We start from the raw sequence: 9,227 nt of genomic DNA, 5'->3' as shown, positions 1-9,227 counted from the left end.
GTTCACTTAAACATTTGTATGTTAGATGACAGCATATCGGTTACTAGGTTTATGGCCATGTATTGACTTGATGTTGCATCACCATATAATATTGTATGTGTTTTTGCAGATAGGAGACGTGCCCACTTGATTGGGTAATCGATCTTCAAGCTTGTGATCCTAATCACATTCTTATCTCATTTTGATCTTTAAAATTAAAGTTCAAAACAATATTAAAGCTCAATATTGTATCTCATTTTTCTAAACCAAAACAATGGTTAGAAGCTCTAGTTTTGAACATATGCCCTCTTGATTTAGTTTTTTTTTTTTCAGTACATATGAATGGTTGAAAAGGTGGGCAAAGATGATTACCCTTAGATCCTTTATAGATGGTTTAAAGTATGTTTGGTCTGATCTGGTATAACTTATTGGTTCTCATTGTGTTAGGTCCCTAGTCATAGATCTTGTAACACAGTGTTGGACGGATAGATCCAGTGACGAGAGAGTGGGCCCTCCACGTTGTTCTGGTCTGGTTCAGTGCCGAACCCTCCCTGAGGTACTGAACCCGGCCTGGACAGTATCTCACTGTTGTTCTTCGGCTGGGAGTAGGTATCACCCCACTGGTGCTCTCGTAGCTGGAGGCAGCCGTAGGCTGGATTTTTGGTTAGATCTGGGCAGCGGCTCCCTGCTGCTCTCGGTGGAACTGGGTAGCCACCACTGTTATGCCCGGTAGCAGAACAACAGAGGACTGCTGACTGGGTGAGGTCGAGCAGCTTTGGCGGAAAATGGGCAGCACCTCCCTGCTCTGCTCACTGGAAGGGCTACAACCTCCCTGCTGCTCTTCCGACTAAACCCAGCAACAACACCCCGAGGTGCTATTCCGCTTGCAATTGAAACTCTACTCACCTGAACCCAGAGACGGTCCGTGCTGCTGTTCCGGAATTTGATCTATAAAACGGAAGAAGATAGAGGTGAAGAAGAAGAGATTAGAGGGATAACTAGAGCTCATAGAGGAACTCCAACCCCGAGCTCGTTTAGGAAAACTTAAACCTTTGTTTAACCTAAATTCAGATTTTTTTTCTTTTTTCGTTCTATTTCCCCCCTAAATAGGGTTCATGTCCTCCACGACATTTGAGTTGAAAAACAAAAGGTTCAAGGAAAAATTACAGATTTACCCCTCCACGATATTTAACTTGAAAAACAAACTTAATGACTCAGTATCTGACTCAGCCAGAGTAACTGACTCAGACGTCTACAGTTATTGGGTTCATAATACATTGATTACTTACATTATTATTACACATTTATGTGGTTCCTACTATTTTTAAATTTTTTTAATATTATTTGGCAATATATTGTATGAATGTGTATGAAGTTGACTTAATTTTATAATTTTCATAATCCCCAATGAGTAATGCATCTTATAAAATTAAACCAATTTATACATTTTGTGTGTAATTTAGTTATATAATTTGCAAAAGCGTTGGGTAATGTGAGTTATATGATTGAATTATATATTTATATTTAAAAAATTAATTTAATTATATGAGTTAAAAATCCCCAATGGGCTATGCATTTTATATAATCAGATTGGTTTTGAGTATTCTAGGGATTAATACACATGATTTGAAAGAGCTAAGTATTTGTGCCATAATTTGAAATTCTTTTTTATCAACTTGGCTTGAAAGTATTTTAAAATTATTTTGCAATGTTCAAAAGTTTTGACTCCGGGGCAATTCCTAGAAATTTTCAAATCTTAGTCCACCATACTTTGAAATCTTTTGATTGAGATTTAATTGAGTTGCTAATTGCTATGGTAGAATTACTTAGGACTGGGTGTATTTTTAAGGTTTATTATTATAATTTCTGCTTGAATTAAGAGGCAGTGCAGTTAATTGAAAAACTAGTATTTCTTGTTGCATTACAAACCAATCAAGACTTGGATAAGCTAATTAGTAATTGTTGTAGAAAATCTCCTTTGAATGATCTAGGTGCTTGTACCTAGTTGCTGCTGACCATAACTCCAGAGTATTGGGTAGGTGCTGTAATTAAAACTTGGAGGTTTATTCCAGTAGATGTTGTTTGACCTATGAATATAGTGAATTAACGATGAGGTGTAAACATCTTGAGAGTGAATTACTAATCCAAGATAGTGTCGGGTTGCAAATCACTATAAACATACTGGTCTATTTGAGGTAGATCACTTTGATTGTTGTTTTTATTGATTTAGATTTAAAATTATCCATAAAATTTGATGAACTTATTAATTCACCTCTTGGTTTATCCTTAGAGGACCTAACAAGTGGTATAAGAGCAAATATATTCTAGTTTATGTATTAAAGATCATTCAAAATGGCTAGTTCAAGTCACTCCCAAACCTTTGCCATTGCCATGTCTGCCACCAAACCTTCACTATTCGATATGTTGAATTTATGAAAAAAAGACTTCACTAACTTGATGTAATTTGAGTATATTAACCTCTATTTATAATAGAGGAAATAAGTAGAATCCAATTATAATTAAATTACCCTTGTCCCAGTACCACCAAAGTTAAACACTAAAAGATAAGTCCTAAAACAATTGAACATAAATAAAATACTAACATAACTAAAACACCTTTAATTGAGACTCTTTTGTGAGACTCCTATAAGACTGCACCATATGAATTTCGGCTCAATGAGACTTCTTACTGTGAGAGTCATGTAAGATTCTTCCATACTTGCTCTTCAACATCTCCCCTCAAGCTGGAGTTTGTAACTTCAACTTACAATGAAAAGAATTCTTGAACTTCAATATTCTTTTTTAGAAAAAATATTCTTCATCTTTGGGCTCCCCTTTTCTTGAGTATTTTGGTCACATAAAAATTACCACAACATGTGGGATAAAATACCTATTTCTTGTACTTTTTCTTCTACTTCTCCCCTTCAAGCTAGAAGGTATCGATAATCCCAGTTTGAAGCAAAAACATAAATGTATTTATTATCTCTTCCATCAAAGTGTCCCTAGGATAAGAACTCAATCAAACATAGAGTCTCAAAAAATAAGATGGGTGATGTATGTATAAAAAAGGTCGAAACCAACTTCATATGATTTTAAACAAAAGTAGTGATAATAATCACTAAAAAAGATAATGCTTGTCACTCAAAGGATGACAATAAAAACCCACTTAAGGGTACTCATGAAAAAGCCCCAATGGACTTAAAATGTGCATATGTATTGCTCCATACTCCAGTCCTAATGCTGGATGTAGGGCACACTCCATCTTCTGTAGATAGTGTGTCCATCAGCGTTGCTCTGAAGTGTCCACCACCGTGTCCCTCCACAGGACAACGACTCTCAAATGGTAGGAGTAATAAAATTCATTACAGAGGGGGGGGTGTAGTGGGTTTATTTATAATGGTGTCCCGATCAGGACACCGACTCTCATGGTATCCCAACCATGTTATTTTTTAGAGTTAAATTTATCTTGGTGTCCCAATCCAGGCACCGACTCTCATGGTATCCAACCGTGATATTTTTGAGAGTCAAATAAATTATGGTATGAGAAAAGGTACTGAGGTCACGACTTCTTCAATAATAATAATGTCTCATCCAAAGAGACATAATAGCAATAGTTGTAATGTAACACGATCATCTTCCAACACATATAACACGAAATTAACCTTGTAGACTGACCCATAAAATAATCATAATTCGATATAAATATTTTTTATTAGAAGAAGAAGCTTCATCTTTTGTGCTCCCCCTTTATTGAATATTTTGGTCACATAAACTTATCCACAACATATGAAAAAAAATACCTCTTTCTTGTACTTCTTATACTTCTCCCCCTCAAGCTGGGAAGTAATGGCAGTGATCCCAGGTTGAACCAAATATCTTAGATGTAGCAATAAGCCCAAATAATAGAGATATATAAATAATCCTTCAAACAATGGAGAAGTGAGATATCTTCCTGATATATCAACTCAAAAAGTGACGCAAAATAATTGGCATAAATTCAGATTTTTCACTACAATAGAATACCTACATGACCTTTGTTCTTCCATTGTGAATATATCTTTAAATATAGATCAAATTGACATGAAACTTTCTAATTATGAAAAATAATTATCAGAAGATAAATAATTTGATAGATTTTGATTTCTTTGATCTGGCCGAACTAAGTATTGTTTCTCCTTTTTTTTCCAAAATGACCATTGACTATTCCAAGATCAATATCTCCTTATAAAAAAATCATGACGAGAATTGGTTGAATAGGTAAGAAAATAGACTTACATATATTTCTTTTGATATATAATTCTCCTTATAAAACCTCTTTCTTAATAGCAAAAAATACCTCGGAAGTTGAAACTTTTCGTTGCTTCTTGAACCTCTTTTTCCATCTAACCTTTCCTGCTTCCAATATCGATTTCTCTTTAAAGATAACTTAGATAAAAAATTGGTTGAATAGGTAAAAGAATAGACTTATAGATTTTTATTTTGATATATATTTCTCCATATAAAGTCTAGTTCTTGATAGCATAAAATACCTCAGAATCTGAAGCTTTCAGCTGCTGCTCGAACCTTTTTGCAATCTTATCTTTGTTCATTCAAATATCGATATCTCTCTATAGATAACTCCGATTGGAAAAAAATAAATTTTTATTGGAAAGTAGACTCAAATATCTTTCCATCAATATATAATTTATAATATGAAAAATCTCATAATAGAGGTAAAAATACAAAGTAAACTACAGGTGTAGGGACTAAAAAAATAACTACCAACCTAGACTTAGGGTTTACGATTTAGAGAAAATGATCTCATTATCTCTGTGGGTTAACCAAGTCAACTCACAGAACCTGCTCTGATACCATATTGAGTTTATGGAAAAGGGAAATACTTCATTGACTTTATTAACTTATTATAATCAGAGTACATGAACCTCTATTTATAATAGACGAAGGTAATAGAGTCCAATTACAATAAAACTTCCTTTGTCCCAATTACACCCAAACTCTAACACTTAAAGATAAGTCCTAGCATAATTAAATAACTCAATACAAATAAAAGACAAATATAAATGAAACTAGAACTCTTTTAGAACATGACCAGAAGATAAAGATGAATTTGTGAGTCCTGCTTGATCTTCCAACTTATGTGATAAGGATGCCAGCTTGTTGTAATCATGGTGGGTCCTTGGGCCCATCTTGGTCGTGTGGCCCATGTTATAATACTCTTAGATATGTGGGCCTTCCATGGTCATGTGGGCTAGAGCCCATCTTCCAACAAAGGAGATTACACTCATCATCTTTCATACCTTCTATTTAATATCCAGAAGTGGTGCGTGCAGTTTTTTATTATACAAATAATCTTTGATCTGCATCCTCCAGAACGTAAAATACATACCATCAACTTGTTGATTCCGAGTGTTGATCCTTCTCCACCAGTCATTGCTCTCAATTATGAACCAAAGCTCTGATACCACTTTTTAGGAATTAAATGCCCTAATTCCAAACTAACGAGAGCAATAATAATAATCGTGGGACAAAAGGATAAAAAGCAAGTACGGAAAAATACAGCAAGATTTTTACAGGTTCTCCTCAAGGTGAGACTATGTCTTTCATCGCTGTAGTAATCCAATATGAAGATGAAATAATTTACAAGAGAGATCACACACACTTACATGTGTTATTTTTCTCTAAACTCTCTCGGCTGCAACTAATGCTTCTCAGATTATCAAATCCTAATAGTGGTGCTCCAAATATAAAGAGGAAACTAGGGCAACATCGATACAAGACTAAAATTCCCAAACTGCCCTTAATAAAACAACAATTAATATATCGTGGACCTGGTAGGGGCTCCGTCCCCACACCCCGGGAGGGGGGCTCCCCAGCCTCCTTCCAACCCCCACAGTGACCTTACCACAAAGGTCGATCCGCATACAGACTTAGCGTAGGGCATTGATAAGACTCCATAACTTAACAATTTCCACTTATGCCTGTCGATACTTATTTTCCCCCTGAAACCTCAAACATATTCCCTTGGAGAAACATGCTTGAACAATAATTAGCCAAATAACAAGAGAAAAGACAAGAAACGGAGAATGAAGGATATTAAAAATGCAGGCAAACGTGCACAAAGGATATAATGGTAAAGACACGTTACCTCCATGGACGAGCACAATACCAGGAAAACAAAAAATGAAAACAAAGATTATAGAGAAACACGGAAGAAATTCTTGGACGAAAAGGAGAGAAAAGGAAGAAGAGGAGACAAGAGAGAGAAGTAAGTAAAGAAAAAAACAAATAATTAAAGGGAAGTAAAGATAAAGAAAAGATGGGAAGAGGGGGAATGCCTTGGAGGTACCACGCATTCGGTGAGCTCAAGACCTCAAACCATCACCTCTTCCACCTAGAACCCGATTTACTAGAGCAACCACCGATTTACCAGAGCAGTTGTGAGCTTTTGAGAGGAGGAGACGGTGGCTCAAGGTATTGAGACCGTGTTCTTGCGCTCTTGGAAAAGTGGCAACGCCTGGGCGAGTCTTCCCTTCCCATAATAACTTCTTGACAGAGGGACGAGGTGAAGTGCCTTTAATAATCCACCAAGATACAAGCCTCAAATTAAACTCATGTTCATCTACCACCCACATGAGATCTCAGCCGTTGGATCTTAGCTGTTAATTAGATCTAAAGCTCAAAATATTACTTAATTTTTCTTTTGGTCAACGTTTTCGGAATTTCCACTTATGTCTGTCTATACTTAAATCTACATTTCTTTCTTTTTTAATCCTGTGGGTGGAAATTGAAATAAAATTTAACTTTACAATTCACAATTTAGGCCACCACAACACTATTTCTAAATGGAGTTAATAAACATAGTATTATCTTTTAAATGTAGTGGATAACATAATTATTAAATTGTTAAAATATTTTAAAATATTCAAATAAAAAATTATTAAAATTTTAAAATATTTATTGTAAAAAATATATTCAAATAAATAATATTATTTTATTTTTTAAAATAAATATATTAACTCTTACATTTTGCCTATATTTATTTTTTAAATATAATAAAAACTAAAAATAAATTACTTTTGCTAAAAGCATCGTAAAAAAGAAAGAATTTGTCCTCTAAATATAAGTCTCTTACTGTTAGAGTATGTTATGGTCCCGGATCTGACACATGGATTCGTAGGAAGGAAGGACAGAAAGATGAAAATCAAGCAGAAGGAAGCTTGAAAACCCTAGGTTCTTTGAGGAGAACGTACACCCCTGAGCTTGTTGAGGAGAATTCAAAAACTATTTAACCTAAATCAATGCTTGTCTTTTCTCATTACTCTTACCCCTTAAATAGGGTTCACCCTTACAAGGTTCAAGATAAAATGTTACAAAAATACCCCTGTAGATTAAATATTACAAAAATACCTCTATGGCCTATTAATTCTTTAACTGAAATAAAATAAAGTAAATTAAAGAAAAACAGTTAATTAGACTCTTAATAATGTTATTGCATGCATAACATTACACCCTCCTGGGAGAAAGAGTTTGTCCTCAAGCTCGAAGGTAGGGTCTGCTTGCCCATGCCGACGTTTCCACCTGTTCCCAAGTAACATCAATGGTATTTGTGTCAGCCCTCTGGACGACAAAAGTGGAACATTCCACCCAAGAAGCAATTTTTTTTTGCCCTAACTCTACTAGCATCTCTTGTTGTAGTACACCCCAATACAGTAAAGTACCATGACATTGAATGCAGAAACTACCTTCCTCATACAATGCCTTCACCGCAATAGAAATTGCACCAGCACCATCACCTATTGGGCTCGAGTTACCAGAAGTGGTTGTGCCATCCTTCTTGAAAACAGTCTTCCGCTTAGCCCAGTCGGACACAAATGCATTATGAAGGCAGTCCTCATCCACCAAAAGCACAACCTATTTCACCACAGAAATCACAACAGAGAATGCTTGCATCTTGCAAACCCGCATGCCAACCTGGGTAACCGAATGCAATCTAGTGCTGACCCCAACCCCTCTCTCTATGGCATTTATCTACTTAGGAAGAACGCAAAATAGAAATTGAGTAGCACAACCAGTGTATTCATTCTGCACTGCGACTATTTTCAGCACTGGTTTCTGTCTGTGTAGTAGCAATGTTGTCTGCACTGGCACAACCGACATCATTTGGTGGAAGAACACTTAACCTCTTCAGTTGGCATATGTTGGGGCTGATTTGATCGACTGAGAACAACCACCCAGCAGGCATCGTTGTAAGGATTTGGCAGCAGTGCTTGTTCAGCAACTGTAGCACCCAAGTTTGTAGGATCACTTGTTGAATTGTCTGTGGAGTGGAATGAAGGCCTTACTGTAGCTGCTGCCCAGTCCATCCTAGGATGTGTATATGTAATGCTCCTACTCCTCTGTGCCATTTTCTCTGTTCCAGGTATAATTCCCTTGTTCTGGCTGTCAATCGCAGAACCCATTATGTCAAAAAATGTTGGACTGAAGTGGGTTGTCTCTTCCAGTTTGTCCAGTCCCTACGTCCTTGTAGGAGTTTCCGGGTCATGTTAGTAAATATTTGGTTGGCCGCCCTTTGTCCAACCCAACTTCTCCATCTCTGTATACACTGGCAGCCAATGGCCTAGTTGTATGCAGTGTAACTTTCCCGCAAGTATAACAGTCCCCTTGTGAACATACAATGTCATCTCAGTCACTAAAGCTCCACGAATGGCACATGCAGTAAAAACAGGAATGAGATTTGTTGTTGTCCCTTTTCGTCCATAATTAGCGACATCGTGTAGAGGAGTATTTGTAGTGCCCACAGCAAAAAATAATTGAGCTTCATATGTCACTGCTGGAAGTACTCTCAAATCTGTCATCACTGTATTCAACAGTGGTTTCTGGCTGTGTAGCAGCAAATTTTTCTGCACTACCACAACAACACGGTATCCTTTGCTGTCTAGTAGCAATGTGTTCTTCACTGCCACAACAGCACTGGGTCCTTGGCTGTCTAGCATCACTGTGTTCGGCACTGTCAAAACAGCTCCGTACAATCCAGCAATGCTTTGGATTGAGCTGGAACAAGAGGTGGAACTTCCATTCTTCCAAAAAACACTGCTATGCTGCTGGCCTAAAGATGGACCTATCATTTTTCTGTTTTCCAATTTGTGTTCACAGATCCGAACAGTAGTAATCACTGCAGCATGTCCATGATTGTCCTGAGCTATAGATGCACCATGTGATTCATTTTCATTTTCTACATATTCTAGGTG

Source organism: Aristolochia californica, unplaced genomic scaffold (genome assembly GCF_029961685.1).
Source record: "Aristolochia californica isolate CCGP_79_NKW_82.1479 unplaced genomic scaffold, dmAriCali1.0.hap1 SCAF_7, whole genome shotgun sequence".
NCBI lineage: Eukaryota > Viridiplantae > Streptophyta > Magnoliopsida > Piperales > Aristolochiaceae > Aristolochia > Aristolochia californica.
This window is presented reverse-complemented; position numbering follows the sequence as displayed.